Here is a 15,765-nt window from a genome sequence, read left to right as displayed (position 1 = left end):
GTTCTGGATTCCGCAACTGTGAATAAATTCCGCAAAATGGAAGTGGAATCATCAAATGTTAGTGGAATCCGCAAAATTTGTATGCGGAATCCACAAACTGTAAAATAATTCAGAAATTTGTTTATTTTTGAATTTGCATATGCACTTGCGGAGTTTAAAAGCAAGGACTTAACCATTGTCAGCGGAATCCAAGAACAAATCTTAAAACATTGGAAACTTAAATCGATGTATGTCACACTTTGTATTTGCAAGCAAGCAGTTTTTGGGATCACAACACCGAATAAATTCATTGGGTTATCTCGGTTATTGGATCAATTCATTTTTGGGTTGACTTATAGCCGAATTAGGTCAGTTTTTGGTATTCAGTAATTGACATTCAGTATTTGGGATTTTGTATTATAGATTCATTATTTGGGAGCGCGAATTCAAATCATTTTGTTCATAGGGAGTAAATGATCTATTTAATTAATTTGAGAAAATTAGTGTTAGATAAAATTATCAAAACTTGAATTACAGCAGAATTAAATTTTAAGTTCAAAAGCACGAATATATAGTCCTGAAAATGTTGCCTGACTAAACTATGTTCTGGTTTTGCATTTTTAAAATTTTTCAAAACGGCCAAATTAAAACTTTTTTTATTGAATGGCTTGAAATGATTTGATGAATAAGCTTACAGGAATTGAAATTGTTGACAGGAATTGAGATCGAAGTTAACCTTTGTAGGAAGTGAAATCGAAGATGGGGTATGTTCCACAGGATTTGAGATCGAAGTTGGGTGTTTGGCAGGAGTTGAGGTCGAACATTTGGCATTCCGACAGGTAGCTGATCAACGTAGTAATCAAAAGATATAGTTTTAAAAGCTACTACGCATACATATATGTAAACGGAATGCGCAAAAAAATGCGGATTTTACTTACAATTCGCAGATTCCACTTACAGTTTGCGGATTCCACTTATAGTCTGCGGATTCCGCTTACAGTTGCGGATTCCGCAGAAGCTCAATTCAACTATATGTCTTGTTATATGTGTGTGGATTCTACAAATTGTTATAGATTCCAGAAATATGCCTGCGGATTCCGCAAATTCGTCTATTTTCGGAGCGATTTTGAACGGTACGGTGTTTTAGGTATGCGTTTGTGGAATCGAAAACAGCAAAGACGATCAAAAAAGTAGCAATGTTGCGGATTCCCAGACAATTCTTATTGGGGCCCGTTGCGGAATCCGCTTACAATGCACAGAATGCACAGTTTTGCCTCGTAATGCTCAAAGTTATAATTTTTTTATGTTTTCATTTCTTCATTAAATTAGTTTCATGATGCATTTTTTAGGCTCGCTTAACCCCCCAAAATCGTTGCTGCAGTTTCATGATTTTTCGGAGAATTTTATTTTCACGTACCGGGGGAACCTTTCAGCTAAATAAAAGGACTTCCATGAAATTTTTGTTTCGTGGTAAAACTTTGTGTTCAGATGAATCAAAGTGTGACAAAACATCTCGCTTCAAAAAATTTTGTTATTGACAGAAAAATATTAAGCCATGGGATATAACCAAATCATAACTTTTATGTTACAAAATTTTGACAAAATGAGAGATTATAATTGATTTAAAGAGCTTTTTTATGAACTATGATCAGTTATAACCGATTGTAACAGATTACAATCTCTTGGAAAAGATCACGTCTGTAATCGATTATAAATCCTTTAAACACCTTACTTTGACAATTATAATCAATTATAGTTGTCCAAAAATCATGATAAAACTTTTATGATCAATCACTTACACTTAAACGTGGGTGCGGTTAGGGAATGGTCTTCAAAAACCCATAATTCTGATTCCCAAAAAACACTTAGTGCCTCAAAAAGAAAACTTTATCATACAGTTTATTCGAGTGGTTTTAGATGTCAGTTTTTGCTCAATTTCGTGAATGGTATAATGTGTTGTTTCAGTAAAAGTGTTGTTTAGGAATAAATGATGTTTCAAAATAATTGGTGTTCAAGAAAAATAATGTTTAAGATAAACTTATTGAAACTTAGCCAACAACCAGTTGGAAAAGTATTGATGAGCAAAAGAGCTCCGAAGAAAAATTATTTACTTTATTTGGAATATTTAGATGTTTGCGTTTCAAGAAATAGGTGTTCCTGGAATTTTGTTTTGAGTTTGAAGCAGTCGAAAAAACTAACAATTCAGAAGCCAAAGAACTAGATCAACAAGAAAAAAAATTCCCGCTCATTTTCGCTTTTGATCGTTTAAAAACTTTTCGTTTTCAATATGAATGATAATTAAAAATTCAGGTGTTGACATTTTGACTGGTTGAAGGCTTAGGCAATTTTCCCAAATCAATTTACGCCTTCCTTTTAAGAAAGTACATTGTTTTTTGTCGGCAATAAAAGTATCATTTGTCATACAAATGACATATTTCATATAAACTGTGAGCCAATCAATTCCAAAAGTAGGAAACAAAAATTCCATCATTTCTTAAAATTTTAGTTTTCAATCCTGAAGGTATCGAGATTTTCTAGGTTAATTTCTTAGGCTGACAAAATGAATTAACTGAGACTATTAGACCATTTCAGCACATTTTTGTATAAATTGAGATTTGGTTTTTTTTTCGACATGCTTACTGATAATGCATCTTTTGCCATCATTTTCAGTTGGTGCACAATAGTAGCTGCGCGGGTATACACAGTCTTTGTCCTCTTTGCATGGCTTTCGTACACACTGCTGAGTCTTTTGTCTGCAGTACATATATCCAGTACACTGTCTGTCGTCTTTGCACTCGCCAATTTTCTCAACTGCAAAAAAAATCAAAACTGGAAGTAATAAAACAGCTTGTTTTTGTTAGTAAAACGGATTGGCCCTTTTATATATATAATTCCAATTAGAAATTAATTGTGAAAAAATTTAATCCCTAATACGAGGAACAAAAGCTACGGATGATGAATGCATACTGGACACGAGTTATTCAATTTTAATATGAGGTTGAAATGTGAAATGGGGATTTAAAAAAGCCACTCATGATTCAATGACGTTTGCGCACGGAGACATTTATGAAAAAAAGCTAAGCTCTTTTCAATCCTAAAGTACGGATTTTTCAAAGCCTAAAGTCGAACATTGAGAAAAAAAAGAGAGAAAAAAAGAGGCAAAAAGCTGATCAACTTACGTGGAAAACACTTTCCGTCTCTGCATTCAGATGCACCTGGGCAACTATTTTTTCCTTTTTCTTCGCAGCGCCTCCTCACACAGACTTCATTTTCGCAAAACTGGTAATCAAAACAGGAGTAATCCTTTTTACAGTTCCTAATTGAATCCCTTCTCTCAATGTCATCGTCATTGTGCGCTTCAAGGTCACCTTAAAACTCACAGAAGATACACTGCGAAAAAAGTGAAAGTAGTTGTTTTTGAAGGTTTGAAACGTTAGAAATACTAATTTGATTTTCTCGGAAAGTTTTCAAGAAAAAACAATAGGTGAAAATCGGAAATATAAAGAATTGAATTAGACTTCTAAAAATATGTTGTCCCAGATTATTCAAACCAATTGGTACTCGAATCTGACTTTTTAATACACACCATAAAAATGATCCTAAAAAAGATCCTTGAGAAAAGCATATTTTTTGAGCGCAATATTTGAAAATAAAATAATTTAATTTTTTTTTGTGTAATTTTGGAGAAAATGAAAGCCTGTTTTTAACCAAATGATAAGAACAGTAAAAAAAACAAAAAGTAAGAAATTTCGGTAAAATTTTGGAACCCTAGCTAAGAAAAACATCAGGATTATGGCTGCGTATTAGTAGTTTTTTTTATTTAAAAATATAGTTTTTTTTTCACTTTTTTGGCCGCTTTAATTAAAACTCAAAATCTCAAAAACATTTTTCCTTGTTGCTAAATGAATGATGTTCAATGTAATTTCTTAACAGCAAATGCAGTCAGTAAAAAAAAGTTTCATAGAAATCTTCTCTCGCTTGACTGTTGCGTAAATATCTTTTTAAACTAGGCAACAAGTGACCATGATTTATGCTGGTAAGTTTCAAAAGCCCAAATTGATTTTTTGTGTTATTTTTCACGGTTTACCAATTTTCAATGCTATTTTGAGCTGTACTAATGCAGAAAAAAAGCAGATGAATTTTGACAAAAAAAAACATGAAACAGCTCCAAAGCTTTTTTTGACTTTTTCCGCTTTTTCGCGGTTTTTTCAAATCTTTCAATCAAAACTGTAAGTCTTGTTGAGTCAATACTTAAAAATTGAACGCAAATACTCAGCCGAAAAAAATTTTGTAACGATAAATTTTGATAATCATCTGAATAAATTTTGAACAATTATGATTCAACTTAAGGAAGGGCATCATAAAACATGTGCGGCATATTTCTGCCAACTGCATGAAGAAGTCAAATACCAATGAAATGAGAGGTGAAAAAAAATCTTGTATGCCGATCAGAATTGCTGTTCATGGCATTTGGCAGTAAATTCATGCGAAACAACAAAGAAAAATATTTTTTGGATTTTTTTGAAAAGACTGGAAAGAAGTATCTCCATAAGTCAGAAAGCAGCGAATCTGATTCATTTGAGATACTTAAATTGCTACCACCAAATTGATGCTAGTTTTCTCAAATATTTTCTTTGTTACAACTAATTGTCAATTGAGTAGATTTTCAAAAAAAAAATGATCAAGTTTCCTTTTCATTTAAAGTTTTCTTCATTTGAAGTTTTCACCATTTTCAGTTTCACATCATTTTAAAGTTATGATGGGTTTTCATTCATCTGCTTAAGCCATCATTGTTTAGTCAAGTAGCTGCCTTTTTACAGAGACAGATAATATTACAAGGTGTTTGGAATGGCTTTTTTAGTCCGAGGGCAAATTTTGATAACTGTCAACAATTATGTACATGTAAAAAAAATTGCAGATGAAAAAAAAAGATTTAAAAAATGTTTTCAAAAATATTTAAAAGCCTAAAAAAGCCGTACAGATGCGACAAGAGCAGTTGCGTGCCGAGGGAGGAAGGCGGGGGGGGGGGGGTCATCCCGCCCTCACTTCTGAATGCCAAAAGTTTTCCATTTTCCCCTTTGTGGTATAATTTTACGACATCCATTTGTTGCTAAACATTCCCAAATTTTTTCTAAGACGCCTTGGGCGCCAATATGAATAACTTTGAGGGGGGAGCACGCGCCGCAAAAACGCAGTTTTTTTGGTCAAAATTTTCCATAAAGTTGCTAAAAACGCATTTTTTGACCTGGTTTTTTCTATAAAACTTGCCTGTGGCACAAAAATTTGTTTTGCAAAATAGGAAGGTCCGTATAGAAAAAAAACGGAAAAAAGTGAAAATGTTTGACCTAAAAAAAGGTCGGCAAAATTTTCGAAATTTTTTGAAAAACAAACCCACCCCCTCCCCCCCTATAAAAAAAGTTCTGAACACGCCACTGGTGAAGAGTATTATCCAAATTTTTACCAACCTATCACAATCTCTCCTATTGATTGAACTGCTCCAAGAAGAATGGCAAGAAAATAAAAAGCAGCCATAACTTTGATAACAGAATTTAGAAAAAGTGTGCTGGGTAGAGTTACACATATGACTTTTGATTTCAATGATTTTTTTTAATGAAAAACTCAAATCAGAAATGATTTTTTTAAGGTCAAAAACAAACTTCTCAAAGAAAATTTAGAAAAGCTAACGTTCAGCTGAATCTTAAAAGCTAACATAAGAGGACTTATTTCTAAGTTAGCCCATTCTTTGAATTGTAATTCCTGTTTTAGCATAATATGTCTACCAGGCCTAATGAGTCATTTATGAAACACCTATCATAAATTTAGCAAACACTTAGCAAAAGAACTGATCAGAAGAAAACATAAAAAGAGATAAAATATCCAAAAAAGATAGCTCAATATAATTGCAGCTCACTGTGAAAAATTTGGAGTTTTTTTAAACAGTTTTTTGAACCTTTACTTGTACAGAATACAATGTAGATCAACGACAATTCAAAGAGTCATTTTTTGTCAGTCTGATTTTCTGAGCACTTCAAACAATTATCAAAAACCCTTCTCTGTAAACAATGTCTTTTCCGCTCACAAATTTTATTAAAAACAGGCCAAAAATAAAATTTCATTACGCATTTGCGAAAGCGCTTCTAGAAAAGTTTTACGATCGGTCAGCTGAAACTATATGTCGTACTAAAGTATTAAGTCTGGGGCCCTATGGCTTGCACAGAATTGAATAAATTTTTTTTGCCGCGCCTCCCCCTAATTGCGATATTGCATAAGAGGTTACTGTTGACACAGACGAAGCAGAATAATTGCGAGGCCCAAGTGTGCACTAGATAGGTGCAAATTTTGTGTCTTTACTTTCCTGGATTTCAGAGACAAGTTTTTAAACCTGTCAAAAATTCGTTGGAAAGATCAAAGGAAAAAAAACAAAAGAAGAACAAAGAGAGCTTCTTTAATGAGGAGTCCGCCTACAATTCACAAAATGCACAATTTGGCCTCGTCGCACAGAAATTTTGGACCAGCAGAATTTTAGAAGTCAAGTTCAAAAATAAGACAAAAAATAGCATTAATTTTCGAACCTCTTATTAATTTTCGTTTAATTTTCTTGAAAATGTTCTAAATTATTTATCTCAGATGAACTTTTCTTCAGGTAGTAAAACTGGCTGAAGAAAAATTTTGAAAAAACCAACCCGATATCACAGTTATTTTCACTCGTCGAGAATGGTCGGAACAAAAGATTTTGGAAAAAATTGGAAACTCTTTGTTGCATCACTTCCATATTGATCCCTATGACATCTGATGCAACTAACCAAGGCTGACCTCCGTACCAAAATGTTTTAAATATAATTCCGTACAATAGTTATCAATAAATTCCATACACGAAGCAAATTCCATGCTTATCCTTTACAATATGATTCTTTTACGATAACATTTTGAGTCGCTAAATCAATATATACTCAAACAAGCAAACTGATAAGGCATGCAAATATTTGTGTTTTTTGTCTATAACGTAATCCAAGATGATTTTCTCATTAAAAAGGAACGGAAAAGTCATGATTGTCACAAAAATACAATAAACAATCTCTATGCAAACCAACAAAGTATTTTTGGTTGTAGTTTTGAATTATTTGAATAATTTAGTCAATGAACTTTTTTATTTTTCAATAATTCGTTTTAAATTAAAAAAGTGTAAATTTTTTGAATTAAAATATTTTGAAGCATCTTGTGCCCAAAATGAGAATTCAAGTCTCTAGATCCCAGTTTTTTGCTTCAACCCCGGAACTGAAATAAGGAATCCAAATGCTATCTTAAAAAACCACTTTAATCTCAGCTAAAAGTTTTTAGCTCAGCTTATCAGCAATTTATTTAATATTTGATTTGTTCAATAAAGTTTTATGACAATCTATCGTTCTTGCAAAATTGCATTATAATTCCGATAACCAAATTTGTCTGAACAAGTAAGTATCTAAAAACAAGCAAAAACCACTATGTATTTTTTTAACAGTAAAAACAGTATTTTTTCGATTATGATAGTTGCACAAAACTACAAAGTGCTACACAATAGTTAAACTTTAAAAAAGACAATTATAAGTTTGATTGATGGATATTAGAAAGTTACTACCAAAAAAGAATGTGTCTTTGAGTGTGTACGTGTAAAAAAAAGCATTTGCAACAATTAAATTTACTCAAGGCAGAGAACAAAAAAGCATTGGTGCCTGTCGCCTGTTGAATATTTTTTTTTGTTAAATCTTTGAAATACTTTCTTCGATATTTGTAATTAGAACAAAATTACTCGCATCTAATAATCTCTCGGGTCTAAGCTCTAAAATACCTCGCGGTCTAATAAGCTCGCGGTCTAAACTCTAAAAATCAGACTGCTTCAGTCTAGAGAGTGAAAATCAGTCTAGAGAGTGAATTTTGCTTTAAAAAACTGTCAATATAAAAAAAATTGAGTTTTGATCACCATGAGGCCAAACTGTGCACTAGATTGGCGCTTTCTTTGGTTTGACTAGGTCTCTGATATCCAGACACAAGTCTTTAAACATGTTAAAACTATCGTCGGAATAAAAAAAATTGGCAGAAGAACAAAAATTGCGTCCTTGATGCAGAATCCACTTAAAACTCACAAAATACACTGTTTGGCCTGGTAATGATTGGAATTTTTTCATTTGTTTTTTGAAAACATAAAAGTTTTTAAATCAATTCTTACTCTTTAGAGTGAATCAATTCAACTCATGCGTTAATAGCACGATAATATTACGCGTTGACTGTCCCAAACTCGCGCAACTGGCAGAATTTAATCACCCATAACTTCCAAGAAGTAGTTTTTTTTTAATTTGAGGACAACTTTTCCTTTAAGTCAATTTAAAAAATTCTGTCAAAAGTTGTTATTTAAAAAATAAATTTTTTTTTATGCAAAAAGAAACACCCCGAGCACATGATTTCCGCCTTTATCTTCGAAAGTCGGAAAAATTAGAAAAATTAAATTTCCTTTCTTAGATTACTTTGATTCAACCGAGAAGTGCTGCTAAACTATACAGTGTCTTTTTTTTGCAGATATTCTTTCAGTTTTTAAACGGTTGCTCCATTGATTTTGACCTTTTGAATTGTGTTTTAGTTCTGTTCACCGGCACTTTATTGTCAAAACAACAATAGTTCAGTATTTAGTGAGTCAGCACAAAAAATCATCCAAACAAATGGCATCTATATACTTTATTTCAATCAAAAAAGAACAAAAACGTACTAGTTTACGTTTGTAACATCACCTGCCGCTTATGACGAGTCAAAAGAAATCAAAAAAGCTTAAGAAATGAAGCTTTTTAATAAATACTTAATTTAGAAATCATATCTTTTGATAAGAGAAGTATACATTTTCAATAAAATAATCCCCTCACATGCAATCTTTCTATAGTGATTTACAAAAGTAGGTTTCTATGTTTCCACAAAATCTTTTCGCAAACAAAGCGGTATAAAAAACAACAGCAAAAAAACATCGTGCAGCTTATAAAATGCTTTTAAAATGATGTGAAGGCATTTCTATAACGATTAGATTCATTTATACAATACAATCAACCTTTTTAAACTGCAAAAAAAAGCATATTATTTTCAATCGATCGTATCTGTTTTTGATTGTTCTGGAAAAAGATGTATTCAAAAATTTTGTTCCAAAAATTAGTCATTCTTTTCCTTGCAGTTTTTTGTGCAATTATTTATTTTTTTGCTTACTTCAAAGACGGTATACATCGGTTCCAAATGGTTAAATTGTGGCGTGGTGTTACACAAAATGCTGCTAGATTTTCGCAGAACTTTGAGTTTGATCAAAAATCCAAAGTTGAAATTGTACATTTGAAACACTTTTCGGAAAATTTTTCTTCAACAAACCAACAATTATTTTTCACTGAAACAGGTTTTAGAAGCACTTTAAGAGGTCGCCAACTTTGTTCTATCGAATCTGCTATTCTCAATTCTGGCCTACGTGTTAAAGTTCTTATGACAAAAAATTATTTGGAAGTAAAACAGAACTCTGTTATTTCAAATTTTCTTTACTATTATTATCCAGAAATAGTGGATTTCTATTACATTGATGCGGAAGAAATATTAAAAAACACACCACTGGAAGGAATATCCAAGACGAGAATAACCCAAGGAAAATACCGTGGAAATCACTTAAGCGATTTTGTCCGCCATGCCCTCATATATAAGTTTGGAGGTTGAGGGTCTCTACTAAAAAAACTGCCAGCAAAAAAATTTTTTCTAACAAAAACATAACAAACGAAATATTGTTTGTCGATACCATTGTTTGTCTACGACGTTAAATTTAGATTTAATTTTTTGTACGAGAACTACCAGGGTAATCTATTTTTTAAAATATTCTATTGACCCATTTTTTAATTCAATTGTTCGAAGCTAGATCGATTCGAAAATATTTTTTACCTGCGTCAGACAAAGCGTGAATCATCTGTCGCCACTGAGTGTGGTGATCAACTATTGATTTAAAATTTTTTCAAAAATTGCCTTCATTGCTTTGTTATTTTTTGCTGTGCAAAATGGGAATCAGAAAAACTTTGCCAGCTTATAAAGTAGAAAGACCCTATTTCTGTTGGTTTTTTTGTTTCCAAAACTTTTTTTCTTTAAACAAAACCGGGACAGTGAGCATGAAAAACTGCAGCTCAAAGACTCTGAAAAACCTTTAACTTTTCAACTCACCTCCATTTTTGTTTCTGATTACAGGGTCCAAAAAAGCAACAAACTTATTCATTTACATACAAATCAAATGGTAGCTGATTTACTCATTATTAAAAATAAAGTAAGTACCAAAAACCAAGAAGATTATTTAAAAAATCAAAAATGGTAAATTATCAGACATTGATCAAGGCAGATGTAAGCATGCCATTAAAATAAATAGGAGTTTTTAGCCTGTTGAAAAAAGTTATCCAGAGAAACGGAAAAAATCTAATTTTTGTAATGCAGAACTACAATATGCAGACAAAAAAATAAAGTTTGCATGCAAAACTGTTTTTTGGAAATGTTTGTATGAGTGCAAAACTCAATTTGCGATTGAAAAATTGGGACAATTTTAATGTTACTTGGAAAAACTTTGGTTGTCGCCATCCAAAAAAAATGGTGGTCGTACAATTTTCATATATGGAAATTGTATGAAAAACATTTTTTTCCAAAAAAAAACAAATTTTTTTTCACCACCAGACTGTTTTATTTGGTTCAAACAGCCGCAGAAACTAATTCGAATTTTTTTCAATGACTTTTTGAAACTGTGTGAAAAGTGTATGACATCATTTTTCTACACATTTGATGTATGGAATTGTATGATAAGCATTTTCGGTGGATGAAAGTGTAAGATAATCATTTTCTGTTTATGGAGGTCAACCCGGGTAAGTAATCCACTTTAGCATTGTTTTGCTGATCTGTATTACGAGGCCAAACCGTGCATTGGATAGGCGCGCGATTTTGTGTATGTATGTTCCTGGATTCCAGAGACAAATCTTTGAACATTTTGATATTTTGTCGGAATGATTTAAGAAACTGAAAGAATAAAAGTGTTAAGATTCAGAGTTAGAGCAACTAGGATTAAGAACTGCGGTTAGAGACTGAGAGATAATCTGAGGCTTGAAGTGAGGATTGAGAAGAGGTAGTGATTGATGAAGAAGGAATTGAGAAAGTGAATATAACTGACATGACAAACTAAGCATCACAAAAGTACCATTTAATAAATTGGTGACTAATTAATTAGTTTGACCTAGTTGACCTTGTCTGACTTGGTCTGACCTCAACAAAAAGAAGAACAAAAGAGCGCGTCCTTGTTGCGTAATCCGCTTTCAATTTACAAAATACACAGTTTAGTCTCGTAATGCGTAGCCAAACAATTCGAACTTTTCTCAAGAAGGTTTTTCTATAACCAGTTACTAATAACAATCAAAATAAGAGAAAAATTGTATTAGTCGACACCACTCCCCCGCCCCACTTTTAACAAATCAACCCCCTCACGACTCGAAGAGTCCCTTTTTTGGTGTTGTTTTACGGTATCCATTTTTTGGCCGGCCTACAGACAGCTCTTGAAGGCTGACTATATTTGAGGGCTGAGCACACCGAAAAAACAGAATTTATGTTTAAAAAAATTATAAATAAGGGCCTAAAACGGCACTTATGTTTTTTTTTAATCAGGCTCCTAAGGAACACTGTAACTCTCTAAGCAAAAACTATTGCTCTTTTACTTAATAGCCTCCCATAAAAGGGGATACTCGAGAACTTCAGCCGGTGTAATTTTGCCCACTCGTTTCCAAGAAAAAATTTATTAATTGATATTTGAGATTTTAAATACAGGTTTAAGACGCATATGTTTATTTCCTAACCTATCTCAAGTTTTGAAGATATATGACAAACAAAAGTTTTCGAAAATGATCTCATTAACATTTTTTTAAAAGATACAATTTTAAAAATTGAAAGGTTAAATACGAAAAAGGAATCGAAAAAGAATTGACCCTCTCAGGTTTTTACGCGGACTTGGACGTTGTGATTATCCGGAATTTGAAGGAGTTGCGAAATGTATATTGTGTCGACCGAATGTGGAACTACCAGAAGTAAGTTTGAGTTGATTTATGGTAATATTCAAAATAATTTCTAAAAATTTCTAAACTCCTTTTGAAGTGAAAAAAATTGGTTGCTCCTTCGAGTAACCAAAATCAGTTCATTGAAAAGAACCGCACTCAGTAAAAAAATATTTAACAACAAACTTATTATGTTTTTAAAATAAAAATTGTAATTACTCATTAGAGTCAAATTTACATGTTCAATCGAGTTATAATCCATTATAAAAACAACATTTTTCATGGAAAGAAAATAAATCAAATCCAATTACTGTTGACTACAATTTTTGTTAAAAATCTTTCAAAATTGATTATATATTTTTTTCTTTTTTAACACACAAAATGTAACAGCACAAACAAGATAATTTATAATGGATTACAATTTTCTGACAATCACTAAAATTGAGATGTCTTGTTTTGTTTTGGTTAATCTGAACGCAAACTTTTAGATCGAAAAAAAGCTTGTTAGTAATCCTTCAAGTTTAATGAAAGATTTGCGCAGTAGGTGAAACTTCCTATGCTAAACTGCTCATCAAGCTAAAGCAATATTTTGGTGATACATGAAAAAATGTTAAAATTTGCATTATGAAAAAAATTAAATGATGAAAAAATTTCAAAAATAGTTAAATGAGTAAGTTGATTTCAAAACTGCTGAAACTACTTTTTACAATCACGAAATTGATTAAAATGAATTTAACTACTCAAAAAATGGTGAAAAATTTAACTCGTTTCAGTCAATTATAACCACCTTTTTGCAGGTTTCATAGAGATAGACCACAAAATTTACATTTAATTATAATCAATCCTATCAAATTGCATAAAAAATGGATATAAAAAAGTGGTTCCTTCTAGCAATCCCACGCTATGATACCTATTTTTGCACTCCCCCGCAAAGAACTCTTTCAAATTTCAAACAAGTCTTAGTTTTTTACGTTTCAACAAATTTTACCCTTTTTTTTCATTACGGGGAAAAGTTAACAAGATCCTAAAAATCAATTATTGCTAAAACCATAATTAGTCAACACAAAATTTTTTTCACACTTTTATTAAAATATTTTCAAGTCATTGAAAGTCATTAAATTATTTTCAATTCCTTGAAAGTTGTAGTGTGACTGACCTTTCATCATTTGTTTTATAATCTTATTTGATTTGATTCTTGCTTTTAGTATGAAAAGTTTCAGTATGAAAAATTTTTTATTTGTTGATACTGTTTTTCTGCAAAATGACTATCAAAAGACAATTTGTAGGTTAACTTTTTGTAAAAGTTTTATACTAGCGGAACTTCATGCGTTCTGAACTACCACCCAGGTACAGTTAAGCAACGGATTCTCATGTCAAGTTTCATGAACTTCATAATGCATTATTTCACTGTATGTATTTTGAACTTTTCATGAATTATAAGTTTTGCTTTAAAATCAATGGAGTGCTTCAAGTTTATCAAAACCAATGTTATCATTTCTTCAACGGTTCATCTTGCTTTGGGTTTGGCTTTTTCGGAGTTTCAGCATAAGAACTAACGATTTTGATGAAGATGAAACGATGAAAAAAAAAATTTGATGCAGATATTTTTGCTGATAATTTTTAATTTGTACCTTTTAAAAACAATTAGGTCCCGTAATTACATTTCAACCCTTGAGAAAATAACTTTGATCCATCTGAAAAACAATTCGAAATTTAAGCAAAAAAAAAATGGGACTTCGAAAAAATTTTGCTGCGAGAATTGGGACCAAGACAGATAATCCCCCTCTTTCGACTCATTTTTGCGCTACTCATTTAGCTTGTTTAGCTTTACTCATTAACAATTTAATTGAAAATAGTGAATATAAATTTACATTCAGGTTTTTTTATTTCAGAATTCCTGATAATTGCACGTTGCCAGAAGCGACTCAATTTGCAGACAGGGGACTTCAAACGGGGCAGTTTCAGTTCAACAAGGGCAGCAAATTTGTTTATGACGTCATGGTAGAAATGAACCGCACTTATGACCAAAACAGAGATACATATATGGCTGCGGGAATTCCTATACCCTTTCGAGTAGCCAAAAAATTCTTGAATCGGGAGCAAGTTTACAACACAAACAGTAAGCTCGCGTCAAAATAATTTGCAACCCCCACCCTCCCCCTCCCCACTTAAAACAGTGTGGCAAAATCCTGTCCTTACTTTGCTTCAAACTTTCCCCGTCTCCGTCTACTGTAAGACTAAAAACAGTTTTCTTATGTGCACAAAAAGCTTTGTTTGATGTGGGTTTAAAGTTGCAGGCCTATCCTCCCCAATCAACCGATGTGCACAAGGGTGTTAAGCTTGCCCCCAAAAAAACTCTCTTAAACTTATTTCACCCATTACAAAATGAGGGGGCTGGTTTGTAAGATGTTATCAATGCCTCAAAATTCACAGCTTATATTTTTTATATTGGAATGGGGTTTTTGAGTTTTTGGTCAAGTGGATAAATGGATTAAATGTATTCGTTTTTTTTTGGTTTAAAGGGATTAGGGTAAACTCTGTACGTACATCTTTCTAAAAGTCTGATTACCTCAAGTAACTTTTCTGTTTCAGCGTCCGAGCTTACAATTTTGCCGTCCTTTACTTTTCTCCCGGCTTACAATTTAATCGACGAAGTATTTTTCTCGAAACAAGAGCGGAACGAGTCTTTCTGGCAACATTTGTTCCGATGTTCGTTTTCGACCCACATGCTGAACTCGCGACTGAAGAATTATGCCGTGACAGGAGACGCGAAGCATGAGATGTACTCCTATTTAGGACCTAGATATTGCCCCAAGTCTTTTATTGATCTCAAAAAATTTTAAGCAACAAAATTTTTCAGCAGTTATTGATGTAGTACTTGAGTACTAATTTTCTTTCAGTAGAAACAGGCTGAAAACTCCGTAATTACATAAAATTGACCTAAATTTTATAAGTAAAGTAATGAAAAGAGGTCAATAACGCCAAATATTTAAATTCGTAATGATGTTTTCAGAATCTATTATCAATTATTAACTCTGCTTGATTTTGTTTCATGTAGATTAGATTGGAAAAAACTTAATAATAATATTAGTATTAAGATTTTCAGCCCTCTTCTAACAAGTTTGTTACGTGCTTTCACATTTTTACAACGCAGTGTCATATTTCAAAGTTAATTTTTAATTTTTTTAAGTCAAGTTTTTGATTATAGGTGCGATCAACAAAATAATTACTTACTGAAAATTCAAATAATTTTTCGAATAATAATCATACTAATTTAATTGAAATCAGCACTGGAGTTTCATACATAGTAATAAAATATTTTGCTTTTTTGGTGTCAGTCTTTCAAAAACCAAAAAATGATAATATCAAATTTATAAAAAAAGATTATAATGATACTGCACTTCTGAGCGACAAAATTAGAATATTTTTCAATCGATTACTTTTGCACAAACTTGAAAAAATTTTGCTTAGAAAAAAATATTCATTTTATTCGAATAAAACCCAATATTTTAATTTTTTTCGTTGACTCATTTTTCGCTAGTTTATTGAGCATATCAGTAAGTTTTGAACCAAGTAAACAAATTTTGACAAAAAATTTAATTTTTCTCAAAAATTGCACCACGTTGTTTCCAGTGGGATACTCAAATTGAAAAAAGTCATAATTTTATTTATTGTGAATTCGATGCATGTCTGTGCTTTTTTAAGTTTATTATACGAATATCTTTGATCC

At 31.9% G+C, this 15,765-nt stretch overlaps 1 long non-coding RNA gene across 2 annotated transcripts; it reads left to right on the top strand.

Annotated features, from left to right (window-relative positions):
* The first annotated feature begins 8,875 nt into the window (after window positions 1-8,875).
* LOC134853257 (uncharacterized) lies at window positions 8,876-15,027 on the top strand. Of its 2 annotated transcripts, XR_010164331.1 has the most exons (4): window positions 8,876-9,682; window positions 11,978-12,068; window positions 13,928-14,154; window positions 14,628-15,027. It is a non-coding gene; the product is annotated as an uncharacterized LOC134853257 (long non-coding RNA). The 2 variants fall into 2 exon arrangements; XR_010164330.1 differs by having other exon boundaries at window positions 8,876-12,068.
* Window positions 15,028-15,765: the final 738 nt, after the last annotated feature.

This window comes from Symsagittifera roscoffensis, chromosome 8 (genome assembly GCF_963678635.1).
Source record: "Symsagittifera roscoffensis chromosome 8, txSymRosc1.1, whole genome shotgun sequence".
NCBI classification, from domain to species: domain Eukaryota; kingdom Metazoa; phylum Xenacoelomorpha; order Acoela; family Convolutidae; genus Symsagittifera; species Symsagittifera roscoffensis.
The sequence above is the reverse complement of the archived record's forward strand: the minus strand, read 5'-3'. Positions and strand labels throughout refer to the sequence as shown.